The sequence below is a fragment of the Psammomys obesus genome, unplaced genomic scaffold, assembly GCF_907164565.1.
Source record: "Psammomys obesus unplaced genomic scaffold, mPsaObe1.curated_primary_1811, whole genome shotgun sequence".
NCBI lineage: Eukaryota > Metazoa > Chordata > Mammalia > Rodentia > Muridae > Psammomys > Psammomys obesus.
Window position 1 is genome coordinate 3,145,571 of NW_026593286.1, and position 19,857 is coordinate 3,165,427.

A 19,857-nucleotide genomic window follows, 5' to 3' on the forward strand; every position below is an offset into this window, starting at 1 on the left:
GGAAAGGAAAGGAAAGGAAAGGAAAGGAAAGGAAAGGAAAGGAAAGGTGGGTGGAGATCATATAAATTGCCCGAGCTCACACATCTAGTAAGAGAGGGAGACAAGATTCGAACCAGCAAACCTTAGCCCCATGGTGTTTTGAGTGCTTAGCTTTTCTCCATTGACTCAAGAGGGTGTGTGTTTAAGCTGGGTGTGACACTTGAAAGGTAGAGGGAGGAGGATATGGGGCTCTAGTTATCCTCAGCTATGTAGCGAGTTTAAGGCCAGCCTGGACCATGCGAGACCATGCCTGGAGCAAACCTGAAAAGAAAGCGGGAGGGTGGCTGTCCCATGTGGATGGGCCAGGAGCCAGGGAAGGGGCTAGAGACACTCCAAGTTCCCCCACAACGGTGTGAATGAGATTATCTCAGTCTTTAATTTTCACCCTGGTTTTAATTTGAAGGTGTTTTAAAGTTGCCTTAACACTTTCAAGGTAAAATTCTGTAACACGAGAGTTAGCGCTACCCTCCTGTCATCATGACAACCACAAACACGTAACCAGCCCTCCAGAGTGTTAGAGGTTGGAGGGGCGAGGGCGCTTGTAGGAAACGTGTGATTCCGAGGACCGTGGGACCCTGTTACATTCCCGAGAGTCTACGGACAGAGGGATAAAGGACACTTATGAAGCCGCCAGAGGCAGATAGAGGCAAGAAAAGCAAACTGCAACGTCCTCTGTGGAGTCTCCCTGTCCTGAGGCCCAGTGGTCTGGCACAGGCTGGCCCATGCCTGTGATTTAGAGCTCTAAGTGGGAAGATCACAAATGGTTGTTCTTCAGAGGAGCTCAGTAGGACAGGAGAAATGAATAGGGAGTGGTGGGATAGGAAGCTGTTTCCACCTACAAGCTGAAGGCAGGATAGTGCCTCTAGCTGAAACCTCAAACCTTCAGCCTCTTTCTGTGATCCTAGTTGGATTATTCCATTCTTCTGTCTAAAGCATTCTGGGATTTGACTGAAGCCATCTTTTCTTCGGCCTGTCCAGGAGGATTGGCATTCCCTGTGTGGCCTGGATGACGAGGAGCCAGGAGCCAGCCCTTTAGTCTTTTGTATAGTCTTGAGGGCTTTCCCAAAGGCACTTTAAATAAGAGGCATGGGCTGTCCTCTTTGGCTTAGTTTGCTTTATGATGCCAGAACACACCTGAGATGGGTGCCTTACCATGGAAAAGAGGTTTGCTTTAGCTCACAGTTTAGAGGCTGTCTGTAAGCTCTTATAACAATGGCTTTGCTTGGAAATTGGGGTAGCTTTGGGATGGGCCTGGGCTGTAAGGTGGGAAGGGCAGAGTGGGGCGGGTTTAGCATTAGTGGTCAAGTGTGGGAGGCCAGAAGAGGAGAGGCTGTAGAGTTGGAGTTTGGTAATGTGCTTTCCTACCAGCCTCAGACGATTACTTCCTACTCCTGGGAAATACAAAAGGCACCGCAAGGTGGCGCTCACCACAAAAGAAGTCTGGCCGAGAAAAGCCTTGTGACTAATTCCGGATTTGCAAAAACAAGGCAGACAAACACTCTTACGCTCTCCTAAAATTTCTGGTTTGATGGGGACCGGACAGTTTCTTCCTCGTCCATCGGGGGCTGAAGAGTTGACACCTTTAAAAGTGACCTTCAGACAGGAAGCGTGTACTGAGACAGTCGCACATGCACACTCTCACACGAACACATGTGCGCACACACAGGCAGACTTCCACATGTACACTCACACATACACTCATATGAACACATGTGAATATACTTATACAATCACATATGTACTCTTATATATGCACACGCTCTCATATGAGCATGTGTTCATTCATGCACATTCACATCCACACACATACATAAGTGCAGACGCATGCTTACACACACACACACACACACACACACACACACACACACACACACACACGTTGCCTCACATGATCCCAGCTCTTTCCAGGGCTCTTGAAGAGGCTGAGTCAGGCCGTGGCAGCTCGGGGATCCTGTGACCTTGTTCTAGCTCTTAAACTATGGGGACATGGAGGAGTTTGGCTTCCTGCAGAAATGACTCCGTTTTATACACTTACTGCGTATGCCACCCCCATCCATGGTCCCTGAGCTTCCTACCAGGACAGGTGACAAGACTCCAGATAACAAGAATCACAGAGACTCTCCTCCCAGGGCCCAGTGTGTGACCAGGAGGACACAGCAGGGAGCCGAGAAGTGACGGTGCACTAGGGAGACACACGCAGCCAGGAAGGAATTCAGACCTGGAAACAGGTGCATGGCGGCTTCTTACAAAAACTCATTTAAGCAAAACGCTGTTACCATTTCCTCTCTTCCTAGCCTGCCAGGTGCTCTGTGGCTGTGAGAGTTTGTCTGTTCTTGAAATAGTAACTTCCAGTGTGTCTCAGACACCTCGACAGGGTCCCATTACCTCTCCCAGCCAGGCTGATCCATAAGACCTACCTGCTGCCTCCTGGGAGGACCAGCCTACCTTTGTGAGGCCATCTTTGCCCCCTGAGGTTATACCTAGAATTTACCCCTGAGGTTATACCTAGAACTTAGCCACACTGAGCCTCTCTGTCACAGCCAGAACCTACGTCTGAGTCTCTGGAGTCTCCAACGTGTGGAGCTGAGAGGATTCACTCTGAAGACCTGGCCCCACCTCACACTAAGAACACTCTGGTGTTTCACCTCAGAGAGCAAAGCACAATGGTGCCAGGCCTTCCCTCTCAGCACAGGGCTTCAGCAATGCCGCACAGGTCCTGAGGGCAGGTGGTCTTGGGTAGGACAGAGTGTGACAGGCCACAGACACCAGGCACCACCTTGCACATGGCCTGCGGGATCATGCAGAAGCCCAGCTCTGCACACTGTCACTGCTCCTGTTCTACCTCTGTCCTGAACTGTCTGTCCTCTGGGCCCCACTGTTGTGGGATTGGGACCACATTCCTTGAAAGCCTGTGTCAAGGAACTGGCCTCAAATGCAAGAGACTCCATTTCATTGCCAAACCATCAACACATTAGGAAGAAAGAGAACTAAATTGTTCATGTTTCTTCAGTTTTTGTGTTTCAATAGCGAAAACAGGGGTGCAAATGCCTGCAGGAGCTCACCACTGCCTTGGCAGCATTCGAAGGGAAGGGGATCTTCCGGTCTTAGGTAGAAAGTGAACCCACTGAGCAATAGTGGTTCAGAAAAAGAGCAGCTTACCTGGACCTGAGTAATCTGCTCCATCGGATTCATACAATGTCAGCTTTGTCTCACAGCGCTCAGTATAGCCCACCATACTAGTTTTGTTTTCATGAAAGGTTTGTGTTTTTTGTTTTGTTTTGATTGGCTCTGGCTGAGCCACTACTCCCCTTTGGTGCCAAAGGTGCAGGGCTCATGCACAACTGAGTGGGTTAGAAACCTCTGTATCCTAGCCCATCTTCCCCAGCCCCCCTCACTTCTGCCTCGTGGCACCTTGGCCAAGATGCTCAGTCTCCCAAACAAGGAGGGTAGTCAGCGAGTGGATCTCTGCTAACCAGCCTCAGGAATGGCCATGCAGATGAGGAAAGGCAGCACTCTGTGAATGGAACACACAAAAGGAAACTCTGTGGTCACAGAGTCTGAAATGGAGCCCAGGGGGCATAAAAAGAGCAGGCTGCAGAAGATCGTTCAGGAATGACCCTGTGTGGCCAGTTCAGAGAAACAGCCTGCCTTATCTTTACGAAGGCTGTCTTTCTTTTAGCAACACACACTAGAGCTACTCGGCCCGACCTTCAGACCAGCTTGGCATGACAACTGAGCTCTTGGCCAGTCAGGCCTCACCAGCTCCTAGCCTTCACTCTATAGACTCCTTCGTTTAATAAGACTCCAATGTCTCTTTGTTCTCTGGACTCATAAGAGACCCTCCCCCTGTCTCTTTGTGTCCTAAATGATAGTTCCAGTTTTACAACTAGTCTAAATAAAACCCTTTGGCTAGTTATTCATCTCTATTTTTTATTGACACCTCACATCCAGACAGCCTGGAGATTGTGGTACATCCAACACGGTGATAATTCAAAACACCCAGAAATGATGAGAGCCAGGATGTGGCAAGACCCTCCCCTATAGAACATAGATTGACAAGAGGAAGTCTTCAGGGGAGTAGGAAGTAGGGGTTTATCCTGGGTCCCCCTAGAAAGCAGATGACATGTTCAAATATGTAATGATGTCATTGAAGAAACTGTGCCTGAGGGACAAGGCAGAACAAGCTGGGTGAGGATGGAAGGGACTCCTGCAGAGACGAAGCTGAGTCTGGAAATGAGGGAAGGGAGGGTGGCCCCAAGCCACCACCCACCACGGAAGGAAAATCTGCAAGTGACTGGGCTCCTCAATCACTGGGTACAGCCTGAGGGGACCCCTGCAGAGATGCAGATATTTAACAGCTCACAAGCCAGTCTCAGGATGACCATAGCTCTGCCATCTTGGATAAAGGCAATGGTGAGGGAGGGGGAAAACATTGGAGGAAGTGAGAAGGAATTCTTGTAGCCATGAGTTCTGCTCATACCTAGAAGAAAACATATTTAATATAAAGCCTGCTTCAAACCCAGGCAATGGAAAGGTAACTTCAAATGGGTCTGGAAAAGAGCGTTACATGTTTATGAAACAGGGCTCTGAGAAACCCTCAATGGCAGAGAAAGCTGCTCCAAACTGGAAATAGCAAGCTCGTCTCTGCGAGCAGAGAAAGAGTGAGGCCAGGCAAAGTTGCCAGCACTATTCCCGGTGTGAGGAGGGGCCTTCTTTAGTCCTTGTATTTTAATCCGTTATTCTTGTTCTGCTGCTGCTGCTGCTGACGATCAAGCCTCATGCATGGTGTAGGCAAGCCCCTTACCATGGAGCCAGCCCCACTCTGTCTTAGTTAGGGTTTGTATTGCTGGGAAGAGACACGGTGACCACGGCAACTCTTATATAGGAAAACATTTCACTGGGGCTGGCTGATGGTTCAGAGGTTTAGTCCATTATTGTCATGGTGGGAAGCCTGGCAGCACGCAGGCAGACATGGTGCTGGAGGAGCTGAGAGTTCTACATCCAGATCCTCAGGCAGCAGGAAGAGAGAGTGACACCTGGTCTGGCTTGATTATTTGAAACCCCACCCCTCTCCCAGTGACACACTTCCTCCAACAAGGCCACACCTACTCCAACAAGGCCACACCTCCTAATAGTGCCACTCCCTAGGAGCCTAGGGGGGCCATTTTCATCCAAACCACCAGAGACTCCCTAATTTAAAATAGAAGCCTGTAGGTTCTCACCTTTACAACACTCCCCATGGGCCTGGGGGTGGGGCAGGCTGTCCTGCTGACACTTGCTTGCCATCAACAGGAAACAGGAAGGATCACAGATCCCCAGCAGGCTATGTTCAGGTGCGGCTGTTGCCGTGCTGGAGTACAGGAGGGCACCCCATCACTAGGCAGGGTTCTCTTGCCTTCCCACGCTTCTTCGGCCTCTGGCATGGCCAGGGATCCAGACCTGGCTTTTGTATGTGCAGAACTCGAAACACTGAGAACCCAGAGGCAGCCCTGCTCCCCTGAATTCATGGCCCTCCACAGCTCATCTTGGGGGAGGTTAATTCCTTTCTGTTCTTATATCTCAAAATCCTACGGCCCTCCACCAGGCAAAGCTTGTGGTAGAACAAGCCAAAGCTTGTTCTATTAGCCAAATCTCCCACAACCCTTGCCCACCGCAGGCTGCCAGGCTGGGAGGCAGGTTATTACGCCCGCTCAGCTAGGTTCTGCTCCAAAGCCCTAGGCAGACACACTTGGCGTCCTAAGCCACCATTAACTAAGCCGTGTCCATGGACCCATAACACTGAGCATTAAGCAGACCTGCTGGAATGCAACACCAGAGAATAAATTCCTCTCCTGTCCCTGGATTCCAGAAGGTTCTATAAACAAGGGCCTTCATCCGTTAACTGCTCATTTGGGGTATAGTACAGTCTCCTGCCAGTTATCTGGGTGTTTTTTAAAAAATGGATTATTTCATCTCTAAGGTTTGTGGGCCGTTTCCTTTCTGACAGTAGAAGGGAGTCTTGGCAAAAGCAAGCTCTGCCCCCTTCCATTTCAGCCTTGCTCCTGGCTCCTGTAATAAGAGCCAGTTTTTTTTTTTTTTCCCTTGCGTGACTTTGCTGCTTAATGGGATAGCTTTGCACAGCTTCATTAGAGTCGGACCTCATTCTGAGAGTCACTTGTGAGCTTTACATGGCCCAGCTGCTATCACTATTTCTGGAAAGGTAAAAGTGAACGTTGGCAGCAGTCTGTGTTCCACACAGCTGTGAGAACCAAGTGGCATAAACCAACCTAGGAACACACTGGGACAAATTTGTCTTTAAACATTACCTAGTATTATCGGACAGCTGGCTTTTGGTTCAGATGGGGGAAGGGACTTGATTAAACTCCTGTTTGAGGATCCAAAGCTGCAGATTATTAATGAAGGCCCTTAGCTCTGTTTATTAAACCCAATAGCAGAGAGAATGGCTGAGCACACAGCACATCACCACACACATGTCCACAGGCTGGAAGACCTCACACCACACTAAGGCTTGATTTCCACCCAGCCTGCCATGTGTCGTCCCAGCCAGGCAGCCATGGAGACCCACTGTAACTCCAGCTTCCTCCCCTTCTCTCTGGTTGCCACATACCTTACACAATACCCCTATTTCAGTCCAGGGCTCCCCAACTTCTGTCCTTTCTGGAATTGCTGCCCCCCCAACCCCAGCAGGAATAAGAAGGTGATGAGGTCTGAGAAACCTCAAGGGAAAAAGGGTCTATAAGCCAAACAAGAATTATAGGCCTCCAGGACCTCGGCAGTGAAGTACCTGGGGGTCCATCTGTGTTTAAAGACTGTCTTGCCCTCATATCCAAAAGATGTTCATTGTATCATGTAGGCAGTATAAATGAGTTTAGTCTTACTAATATAACCTGCATTTTGAACTGAGTCCTTGAAACATTTTATAATATACTTAGTCTGTATTTTAGAACATACTAAAATCTCACTGAAAATACTCCTTATTTGAATGTCATAATGTTTATACTTGCAAGCTTGTATTTCTGTTTTGTAGTAACTGAACTGAGCATCTGAGTTTTGCCTTTCCTGGCTCTAGGGGTGAAACCCATGCCTCAAGTACTCAAGTATGCTAAATAAGCACATTATCACTGAGTTATGTTTCCAGTCCTGGCTACCCATTTTAATTCAGAATTAATCACAGTGAAGTGGGAACACTGATTTCTCTGTTGTAGCCACAGAGGCCAGAGGTGTAGCAAACCTGGGTATGGATGCCCATGCATTTGAGTCAATGAGTTTGTCACGGCAACTTCCCAGCAGCTCCTTCCTGGTACTCGTGTGAGCAGGAAGGTTTGAGGGCTTCCTTCCGTAGAATTATTGGCCGTTACAGCTGTCTGACCAATGGAGGTTAGAGTTAGAAGGAAGTGTAAAAATCTGAGCGCCCCCCCACTCCAAGTGGACCCCAAACCTTTGCCTCAAAAAGCACTGACCTGCAACTCCCTCATGTGCCTTTCTGCCTGTGGTTCTTCCAATAACAAATGTTCCCATAGGCTCATGTATTTGAACCCTAGGCAACTCTGTTTAAGGAAGGGGCTGATTTTCTGGAGGAAGTGCATCACTGAGGGGTGGGCTTTGAGGTTTTACAGCCCTGCCCTCACTTCCTGTTCCACCTGTCTCCTGTATTGATGAAAATGTGGTCATCCAGCTTCCTCTTCTTGCTTCCAGGCTGCTCCTTCGGCTCCATGCTGTCCTTTCCATCTGGAACCGTAACCTAAATAAGCTTTTTTTTTTCTTAATTTGCTTTTTGTCTGTTTTATCACAACAGAAAAGTAGCTAATACACTGGCCACTGCCCATTCAACACTCAAATCATTTAACTGAACCTTTGAAATCGATAACTATTTTTAAACGTTGATTCTGTGGGAGAGTTGCAAAACCTCGATGCTTCTGTCTAAAGGTGACCGTGGCTTATGTTTAATTTCCATACAAATCCCAGGCTGACGGAAAAGCTTTCTTGCCACCTGGTTGTCTGTTGAGGCCCCGTCTCACCGGTGTTCCGGTTCGAATGGCAGAGAGAGACGTGCGAACTCGAACACGTGAATGCGCCCTCATGAGGGTGGCACACATCTGATAAGGGTGTATGCATGGTAGGCCATTTCCACGTCATCAGAGAGAGACAGAGGAGAAAGGGAAGCGAAGGGGGGAGGAAAGAGAAGAGAGAGAAGAGAGGTGAGTAAGAAGAGAGAGGGAGAGGAGAAGAAAGATGAGTGAGAGAGAAAGGGAAGAGGAGGAAAGAGGAAGGAATGCACACGAGGACTCTGATGTGCCTTGGGAGCGCTCAGCCTGCCAGCAATCAAATACCCAGTTATACATAGTCCGGTCTCCGCGCACTCCCCTACAAGACAGACACCCACTCCTACACTGATCCACTCTCCTGAAATCCCTGGAATTCAGGATAATCGCATTGTCCCCCAGTTCCTTCCTGGTTGATTTGCCTACTCCTACGGCAGCACAGTAGGATTGGGGGAGACTCCAGTCAAAGCTTTCTCTTTCAGAAACCATGCCTTATACTTTTAGTTCTTATTAGATTTTGAGACCAAGCAAGTTATTGCCTTTAATTACTTTCAGACTTCAATTAGTCCCATGACGCATGATCAGGAATTCTTGAGTGAAAACCCACAGGCTCACCCCTGCCCTGGCTTCCTTTGCTGACATCAGTGGGGCCCTTTACTCTTGATCTTGTCTAGAAACATTCTGAGGTTCATATATTAACTCCTTAGCTACTTTACTCCCTCATTTTCGTTTTCTCTGGCCGTAAGCCCATAGTCTTTTCAGGTTTTTCTTTCCTTCATATTCACACTTGCGGCCAAGGGACCCTTTATTAATATTCACAGTCATGCATGACTGTAGCTCTCCTCTTTGTGTTCAGCCTGGCTGTTGAGTTTTTGGACATAATTTCTCACTACTGAGCAAAGCTCCTAAAATACCCTGCAATGGCTATGTAAGTACATTTAAAAATGCTTTATTTGACTTTTAATTATGTGTATGCATGTGGGCCAGTGCACATGAGCGTAGGTGCCCTCAGTGGCCAGGAAAGGGTATCAGATCCCTTGGAGCTGAAGTTACAGAAGGTTGTGAGCTATCTTATGTAGCTATTGGGAATAGAATTCAGGTACTATAGAAATGCAAAATATGCACTTAACTGCTGAGCCATCTCTCTAGCCCTACAATTACATTTGTGTATAAGGGTGTGCTGAATAACGTATGAGGCTTAGCTGTACAAAAGTGATTCTCTGTGTATCCAACATTCAAATGTAATTGAATGTGTGTACCCAGGCTCCTCCTGGCCCTTCTGCTCACTTCCGGGCTCTGCATGCAGCTCCCTGCCCTCCAACCCCAGGGAGCCTTGCCAGCTCTGGACTGAATGAGCCTCCTCTCCCCTCCTCTTCTTTCCTCTACTGGGGAACCTTAAGTACACTCCGGCAGTGTAATCAGCTCCCCGCCCTCCAGGCCTCAGGGAGTGTAGCTAGCTCTGGACTGCACACAAAAGGAGCTGGGCTATTCCTTCCATGGAATCCCATGGTTCCACTGTGCTCCATCTGACTTAGCTGCAGTGTTTACCTGGTAAAGGGGATACTGGCTGCTACCTTCATTCCTCCTGGTGGCCTCCTGATTCCAGGGCCAGCAGCAGCTCTTCACTGTGGCTGATCTTCTCACTGTCTCCTGTTTCGGTTGATGTGCTCAGCTGGCCCAATAGTCACGTTAGGATTCCATGCTGAATTACATTTTATCTGTTCCAAATATCCAGAGACGTTTCTGTCTCCCTTACTAGACCAGAGAAGTGTGTTTACAGTTGACTCTCCAGGTTCTCTGTGCTCTTGGAACCCTCCCTTCAGTCCCTCATAAATGCTATCATATTTTCTGATCCCCCTCCCACTTAGCAGCCTTGAGTTGTGAATGTTTGTGGGCTACGGCTGAGTGTCCTCCCTACCCCATATAAGGGTAAAAGGCTAAAATTACTGTTGTCACTTTCAGTGTTACGCTGTCACTGGAGGAGTATAGTCAGGGTTCCTAAAGAGAGGAGAGGAGAAGAGGGGAGAGGAAGGGAAGAGAAAGGAGGGGAGAGGAGGGAGGAAAGATGAGGGGAAGAGAGAGGATATGAAGGGAGAGGAGGGGAGAGAAGAGAGAAAAGAGGAGATGAGAGTTGGAAGGGAAGAGGAGAGAGAGAAGAGGAGAGGAGGGGAGAAGAGAGGAAGGGAGAGGAGGGGAGAAAAGGGGAGGGAGGCTGGCAGGAGGTTTCAGTGCAATCACGGTGTCAGGGGGTAGATGCAGCCTGTGAGACAGGGCTTTTGTGTCTATGTTTATCTGCTACTGCCTATGGCCACCATGGTCCCAACCACCCAAGCTACCTTGAAACCTGAACCAAAAAACATGGAGGGAGGAGGTCACAGAGAGGGGGAGAGGGAGGGAGAGAGAGAGAGAGATCCAGTACTCATCTCTTTTTGTTCCCTACTGCCAAGGAAACATGACCAGCTCCTCACTCTTCTGCCACCACACCTTCTCTGCTCTGGTGGGCTGCTGTACCCTGGACCTGCAGCTAACACCACCCTTCCTCTTTTAGCTTGTTGTGTATGTTTTCATCTATGGTCATAGGCAACAGAAAAGTCACTATTTCCCTCATGGAGCCATGATGCACACTTGCTGTTTGCTCCTTAAAGCACCACAGAGATCAGGCCGAGGCCTTTCAACTAGGCGAGGCAAATTCAGACTTGGGGGTCAACAGGAATCAGAGCCATCAAGAGAGGTGTTTAGAGCTGCTGGTGCTTGTCACCCTCAGAGGACTGGCTGTTGAGCTTCCACTTCCACCTTCTGGCTGTCTGTATACAGGAGATGGTTTACCATGAGAGAGGATTTACCACAGGTGTCTGCCGAGATCCAGCACAATGGCAGAAGTCCCCCAAGGAAGTGATTGCAATGGATGCTTTTTCTTCCAGACTGGCCTCTTCTTGAACAATAGGACTTCACACCCTCGTCATTCACAACTTCACATGTACTCAAGGGGGTGTGGCCTAGCCCTGTTTTGTCCCAACAAAACCACTGTGTTAGGACATATATTAATGAATGTTTATAACACTAAATAGTGGATATTAACTGAACTGAGCGTCTTTTTTATAGCTTCAGATAGTTCTGAGCCCTGAGTTGCTGTTATTCTTAAACAAGCACGTGCACATCCACACATCCACACATGCACATGTAAGGGTGTGTGTATGCAGGCATAGCTTCATCTTCCTGAAAGTACAACAGTTACCAATAATGCACACACAGTAGTCATACTTTCCAAAGCATAGTTTCAAAATCTTTTTGCAGGTGTAATTTTAAAATTCTGCCCGCATTTTAAGATGTGTCCCCAGTGGCCAGTGAAATGATTTGCCTCCTCAGGATTATATTGTCTTGATATTTCCTTCCTGCGGCACCTTCATTTTCCCTAGAAAGCCTTTCTGTGAGCCGTTTAATTATGCAAATATGAGCAAAAGATGATGAGCCGTCCTGGAGCCCCAAGGCAAAGTCAAATCTCCCCTCTCTACCTAGGAAACTGCTGCTAACCTAAATGACAGGGGGTCAAGTTAGGAGCTAGCGTGTAGGTGGGAAAATGGTGTCAGTGGGCGCTCTTCTAGCTGGCCCCCTGCTCTGAGTACTATCATTTGAGGACAAGTCAGTAGAGAGGAAGTTCAAGCCCCCTTCTCTCGACTCCCTGGTCTGGTCCTCTAACCGGCTCCTTTCAGGCACAGTCTCATCTCCCATTCATTTAGTGCTGTCTGTCCATTTGTTCATGCTTTTATCTACAGAACTGATATTCTGGATACTATTGCATGTTTTCCCAACTGTGAGGATGGTTTGAGACAGAATATGCTTTCCCTCAGATCTGGTTATAGTCCCTTTGGTGTTAAGTTTCGAGATCCTCACCACTGTCGGTAAGCCTGGTTGTCCATCTAGTACATTAGCACAGTGAAACACTGCTCCACCAAACACACTCGCTCTTTCAGGACATAACCCCAAACAGTTAAAATATGGGGCTTGCTTTTCAAGTGACCGACCACTAAGTCTGGAAGGACTGATCCTTTGGAAACAGCCAAGAAATGAGACTTCTTGCTTACTCTTCTTTCTTCAGAGAATTTCCATGCTCCAAAACAGTGGGGACACCCGAGCCCAATGGACACTTGAATTGAGAGAGAAAAAAATGTGGCTGGAGTGTAAGGTCTTACGATAGATCCACTCTCAAAAGCCAGTCATCTGCATTTGAAGTCATCTGAGCTCGAACTGGATGCCAGCAAGGAGGAGCTGCACAGTGTCGAATCTAGAGATGTGTAGAAGGACAGCCTCGAGTATTGAACTTGACACTGACTGTCACGTGAATTCGTGGTTCTAACTACAAGATCTTAATGGAAAGCCTGGGAAGGATCTATGCATGATCAAAGCAACTTAACTGCATCCCAGCAAAAACAAAACAAACAAACAAAACTAACTAAAATCAATTACAAAAACAAAAACCAACCAACAAACTAGAATATTGAAAATATGTTGTCAGGCTTTGACTGGTGTGACAAATACCCAGGAGAACAGCTTAAAGGGAGGGAATGTTCTTCTTGGCTTATGATTTCAGTCCATAACAACCTGACTTTATTGAGAGTCACTCTACTGAGTTACAAGCACTTGCTGCTTTCACAGAGGATCTAGAGTTAAGTTCCTAGTACAAGTGGCTTACAGCCATCTATAACTCCAGCACCAGAGTACCAGAGCCATCTTCTGGCCTTTACAGATAATACTTTCACACACACACACACACACACACACACACACACACACACACACACACACACATAAAAACAAAACAAATCCTTAAAAAGGTATATATTTTAGAAAATGTAAAGCATTACAAAAACGCCTAATGCTATGTGTTTGGATCTACCGACTGATGTGTATGTTGCTCTCTTTTGGACTATGTTGCCCTATAAAAATTAGTATTTTTTTGTGTGGTGTGATTCTGCATCTGTCCCTTGAGATAGATCCTCTCACAAATAGCAGTCATCTGCAGAGTACTAACCTCTTCGGGTTATACAAAGAGGTTAGGTGTTTTTGTTGTTGTTGCTGCTGCTGTTTGCTGAGTTTGGGCTACAGCAGGGTCAGCAGGTGTGAGGACAGGAGGAGAATAACGTCAGTTATTTACAGGTGAGGATATCAGCTCCTTTTGCAGGTGAACATTAAAGACTCTAATATGTCTCAACCCTTTGCTATTGTCCTCATGTAAAGTTTTTTGTTTGTTTTGTTTTTAGTGGACCTGTACTCTTTAGCAGCCACACTTTCCACCATCCCAACTTTACAGGTGTTTCTTTTTTGGGCAAGCTGCAGGATTTTCAAGCCTTTTCATTCTGCTTTTTGTCCACAATTCTTACTATAAATCTGGCTATAGACAGCTAGTAACAACTGCATAATACCCTGAATGCTAAGCTGCCTTGAAACTTGACCCCCACGGTTAATTCGTCCACTAATTTTAACTACAGCCTCGTGTGATACCTTAGGGCACAGACAAACTATAGAAGAGGTATTAGTTGCACCATCACGGGGTTAAGCACCAGCCCAATGCCAGACTCCTCATTCCCCACCAGAAACCTCACAGGTGCAGTCTTCTCTTGTAAAGATTTGACTTTGGTGGGCATGGGGACTCAGGGGATGTGAAGAACCGAATGTGGATTTAGGAAAAGTTAAGGTGGCTAGGATGTTCGCAAAAAGTCAGCTTCTGCTCTGTAACAGAGACCAGGTTCTTAAGCTGTCAGGATGTCTACATGCACTTTCCGCTTGTTCTCAGAAAGTCTTGGGTGAGTGACATTAGGAACTGTCTCTCCACCACCTAGGTTGCTGTCACAAAGCTTCTCTGGAACCAGAAATCCATCTTCATCAGTATGGCCCCATCCACATGTCATTGTCAACAATCCGTGGGAAGGAACAGGCCTGGGAAGCCTCAGGGAACCCCTTGTCGGTTTCCACAGCATCTCTTGACTTGAGAGTTGAGCATTTCTTTCTCTCCCTTCTCCTACCTCTGCCCCCCACTCTTCCCCATGTGGGAGTGCATTCCTGTTAGTGAGCTGATATGCAAGGTTTCTAAACAGCCTCCATGCATCAGGGTAAAGGTGACTCTTCAAAGACAGCCCAAGTCCTCAGCATTTGATGGCCTTTATCTCCTAAAAGGTAAGTGAGCACTTCAGGCAGTGCTGTATGGAGCAGTCAGCATGAACAGGACAGGGGCCAGATAGGCCGGTTGAGGAGCACTGTCTTAGCTTTGGGTGTCCATAGGCCATTGTTCTTCCCCTTACAGGCAGCTGAACACCAAGAATATCTGCAAGACGATTTCACATAAACCAAATACCACCTGTCTGTCTGGTCGCCATCCTGCAGGACCAGAAGCCCTAAGGCTTGCTGCACAGTTCTTGCTGGGCACAGGGTGAATCATCAGCATCTTCCTGCTAGCCCCACCTTGTGATAATGCCTGTGGCTGCTTGTCTTGCCAGATTGTCTGGCTCAAGTGCGATTCTTACAGGAGAGTCATCTACAATGGGCAGAATGTTCTAGAGAACTATCTCCCCATTTTCTTCAAGGAGCTTTCTTTATCTGTTCCCTGATGCTCTTGTGGAATTCCTAGATGGGCCCCTCCCCTCCCCACAAACAGCTCCTCTCAGGTTACATGCTGCTTTGCTTCAGAACGTCTTTTAGAAATTTAAAACATACTTCCACTTACCCTAGATATTTCTCCTTATAGATTTTACAAACCAGTTCAGAGATTTTAGGGATGAGCTAGTGTATTCATTTCTGTTGCTGTGCCAAAATACATGAGGAAAAAAAAAAAACAGCTTAAAGGAAGAAAGGTTTGTTTTGGCCCCAGGACTTTGAGGTTTCAATCCTTGGTTGGCCACATTGCTGTGGGCTGGGGGAAACAAACATCACGGTGGATGAGGATACAGGAAGTAGAACAAAGCTGCTCACTACAAGACAGGACCAAGAGGAGGTGGGGAGGGGGGAATGTCAATCTGTGGATGGGACTGGCCCTTCAAAAGCACACCCCAGTTATCTAGTTAGTACAGCCAGGCCCCACCTGCGAACAGCCATTCACCTGTGAACTCAACAATAGATGAATGCACTGACAAGTAGTTCTACTCGCTCGTGACTAAGCCTTCGGCATGTGAGCCTTTCCGAGGCTCTCTGCACGTCAAAGCGTAGCAGGCGATGCCTCTAGTTATTAACTTTTGAGGCAAACTTTAGCAACATTGCTACCGTTTGACATCTTTGAGTATCGTTTCACACAGGAAGGACGGCCAGATGATAATGAACCAAATCTCTCTGATCAAATCTTTAAATATCATACTGACCTTCCAGGAAACTTGAAATGTGTCCGACTAAACAGAACAGAGAGAAAATGAAGGCCAGCTTACTTGTGTTTTTGTGACTCATTAATGTCCTGAGGAACGCACCTGCTCAGCGTGGTGGTCAAGCACAGGGTATCAGCTGAGTGCTGCTTGCCTTTTTTGAATGCTCCTCTTTGTACTTTTAAAACTTCTGTTTGGAGTTGGCAGCCACAGGAGTTTCTGGCCAGTGCGAACATTTTCCTCTGCTCATTACCTCCTCATCCAATGCATCGAGTTAAGTTGATGCAGTCCTGGTAACAGAGGGCAGGGCAGGGCAGAAACCGAGGACAACGAACAGTCACCCATGAAGTCCCAGCTCTGCCTGGACTCACTTATTTTCTTTAATGTGAGTTCAGTAATTGAATAAATGAGCAAGACAGATTGTGGGGATGGCTTCCAGGAAGGAAGCACTCTTCCTGGGATTCCCAAGGCTCATTACTTGAGTTTTCTGTATACAAACTGCACAAATTATATATGCTTCCTTGGTTGGATTCTCACAAACATGATTCAAATAATGAGTGTTGGAGGGTGGCAGAAGGAAAGGAAGAAAGAAAGAAAAACTGTCAAATTTCTTTGGGAGAGCATAGTGAGTCAAAAAAAAATCTCTTTGAATATTTCTTTTAAAAAGCAAGTTGCTATCATAGGGCTTTAAGCTTTTTCTGTAAAAGCTGATTTGTTTTCATCTTCTATGAAGGCACCAAACATGTAACAGGAAAAGGAAAGTGACTGTTGGGTATACACTGTCAGGAGGGCTCATGTGACATTGTCATAGCATACGCACCAAGCCCTGGCATGCAGGGCAAGGCCAAGCCTCTTCCCACCTCCCCAGCCTGGTTAATGTCACTCCCATCCCTCTGAGAAAGGAGCAGCCATTATTATCTCCATCCCAGATTCCTTGGTGGTTTCCTTTCTCAGTTCTGACACCAACAGTGAAGCATGAAGGATGACCAGCCATGAAGCCTGAAGCCAGTAGGTATTTTGAGTCCCCTTTGGGTGTTGGCAGTGTGTTTTGGCAAGCACTGTGTTTCCTGCATTTTGTACAAGAAAGGGAAATTAAAAGGCAAACGACAAATGCCAAAGTCATTAGGTCATCAGCTCCTAATCCAGATGTTTACACTGACATGATTATGGAAGCCAACTGGAACATTCATGTGGTGTTTTGAGGCACAATGGAATAAACCCCATGCCATGGTGAAAATAAATAGTTCAAGTCATTGTTACCTAATTAAACACACAAAGCCCAGAGACAAAATGAGATGGTGACCTCAGTGTGCACCCCCTGAGCCTCTCCAGCTGCTTCTGCAGTGTCACTATAGGTGGCTGCTGAGGAGCTTGGAGTCACTATGGAAACGGGCCAGCTGCAGGCTCATGACCGAGACGGTGCAGGGGTCAGAACTTACACTTACTCCTGTAGGGTGCACGCTGCCCACATAACTTTATAGATGGCCCAAGCTGGTTCCTTCATTAGCAACGGCAATATTGAAAAGGAGTGCGCTTGTATTACAGGTGACTATGGGGCACTGTTGACTGGGTGAGTGGCTAACTCGTAAAGACAGAGCATCCATCAGAGGGTGAGCCATTGGGAAAGCCTCTTTCTCCGACCCCCGCCAAGCCTCTGGACAGCCATTCAAGAACCAACCTTGGCATGGGGGGTGGGGGGGCTCTTCGAAGCGTTTGACACCTGCCCCTTTGTCGTCCCATTTTTCTCTCAGCCCAGGCCAGACCTCTCATCTGTCCTTCCCAGCCCAGAATCTCCCCAGGTTGTGATTATATACTTATTTTGGAAATTAGTTGATGTCCATTTCCTCTAGTTGTCTGGGGAGCCCCCAAACAGGCTTCTGATCTGGAAAAGGGGCTACAGATGCTCCAGCGACCTGCAGCTGCCGGAGGATTAGGAACAAGGACACTGAAAGTTACCACGCTGTCTTGCCAGTGAGTGTGTGTGCGCACTCACCAAAGGGGCTTCTCAGAGGTGACTGGGGGGACCCTCAGAGGTAAGGAATGAGCTCTTCCATGGAACTGAGCACTGTCCTGCTTAGTTAGGGTGGCACTTGATTAGTTTGAGTGTGAAAGCTTGCATGTCAGCCGGCATGCACTCATGGGGAGATATTACTTCAAGCGCACAAACAAGGGACCAGAGTGTTCAGTAATGAAGTTGCCGTCAAAGCTGTAGCTGCAGAGTCCTGTGTGTTTGACTACCACACTATCTGATTGTAATTGCTTTCTTGTCACTGTGAGCAAAAAAAACCCCTTGACTAGGAGCCACTTTGGGATGGGCAGTCTGTTTTGGTTCATGTTTTAAGAGGTATCATCTGGGGCTGGAGAGGTGGCCCAGTAGTTAGAGCCACTTGCTGTTCTTCCAGAGAACCAGAGTTCTGTTTCCAGCAGAGCCACCTGTTGTAACTCCAGCTCCGAGGGACTTGGAGGCCCTTTTCTGGCCTCCGAGAGCACCCTTTATAGTGTACCCACTCTCTCTCTCACACACACACTTACACAGAAATGAAAATAAATTTCAGAAGGGGGTGTAGTCTGTTACAGTGGGAAAGGCATGGCAGGGGCTGTGGCCACAGAACTCCCATCTTGAGGGGTTCGGAAGGACCAGAGACAGGTCTGTGGCTGCAGAGTCCTGGTGCTTGGCCCCCACCACATAGAGAGCATCAGCTTCTCACCCCCTCCATACCTTCCACTATGTCATCACCTAGAGAGCACCAGCTAGGGGAGGTTCTTGTATACACTGACACTGCTGGCTCCTGGGCTTTAGAGTTCCTGGGCTCCAGACCTTTAGGAAATAAGTTTTTGAATTTTATGAGGCACCAGTCTTGGACTGTTTTGTTCTAGTGGCACCAACAGACTGAGGTAGTGACCCTATTTTGAAATACAGTCTTTGCAGATGCAGTCAGGTTCAGGTGAAATCACAATAGAGTAAGGTGTGTCCCAAGTCCAGGGTGAGGGGTCATTCTGTGGAAAGAGAGGACCATGGATGTGGAGAGGGCCGCTATGTGAAGGCAGACCTAGAGCCCCCTGAGAGCAAAAGACGTTGAGGAACACTAGTGGCTCGATGTGGCAGCCTAACAGATTATTTCTCGGGTGATTTTTCTACCCATGTATGTGCAGATTCTTCATGAATACTTTGCATTTTTTTTCTGTTTGGATGATAATTTTTCAAAGTCAACACACACTCGCTTGGATCATCGGGGAAAGCACTTGGCTGTGGTACTTCAAGGCTTGTACTTGCACCCACACTTTGTCAGTACCCTGTGACCTGTGACAGGTCTGATGTCACCTGTCACTGTGGCAGAAGCTTCCGTCTGCCTTGGCTTGAACTGAACTGTTTAGCCACCTGCAAGGAGACGTCTCTTTAGCTGTGGTCATTTGTAAAACACTGTTGTAGGCTGGAAGTCCTTGCTAAGATGCTCAGTGAGGAAAGATTGATTTGAGAGAATTGGGAAGACTCAAAAACCTGAACACAGAAGTCTAGCTCATCTTAAATCAAGGTCAAACGAAATGGTAGTTTAGTCAAACAATACACTTTCTAAGGCTAGACAGAAAGCATGGAGGAACCCAGGCCTCCCAGGGCCCTGGGGGCAGGGGACAAGAGGACCAAGAGGCTCAGCTGCCAGCCTAGACCTCCCTCTCCCAAGGAAGCATCTTCTGGCTCCCAACCTCACAGGCTTCACATATAACCAATTGCAGGAGTCAGTTAGCAGTAAATGTAGCAGGAGATGGGCCCAAGATACATTCTCGTTAAATGGCATATTTTTATTTTCCGTTATTGCATTTGGAACACATTTGAAACATGGTTCGCCTGTCATCGTAATGTATTGGCAGTTAAAAATAACCCGAGGAATACATAAAAAAAAAATAAAAAAAGGCAAATTACGACACTAATAACAATGGCTACGCCGACAACATTCCATCAAGTTCGTGAGGAAATGCATTCGGGTCAATGTCAAGTAACAGCCACCAACACGCTCTCTATTGCTAAACTCAGAACCAGCAATTTTGTTTTAGGAAAATAATGCCATCTGTCATATTCAACAGATACTGGCCTGAATTGCATTCATTTTGAGGTCAGAAGGAACTGTTGTGTTTCCTCCATAAATGCATAGTGCCTATAAAGAGGGGGTTAGGACAAGCTTTGTGCAAGTTTGTATCTAAGTAACACGAAAATGCAAGAACCAGCCAACCACAAAAACGTAGAGGATTATTTTCTTTAAAAGAAAAGAGTCAAGCCGAAGGAGCAGAACACTCAGGGCATTCTAACCTTCTTCCCCTGCTGTCTTGAAATGCTGAAAAATAACATTTTCAGTAGGGTTTTATGATTCCAAAGGAAGTATGTGTCCGTTGTAATAATAATAATAATAATAATAATAATAATAATAATAATAATAATA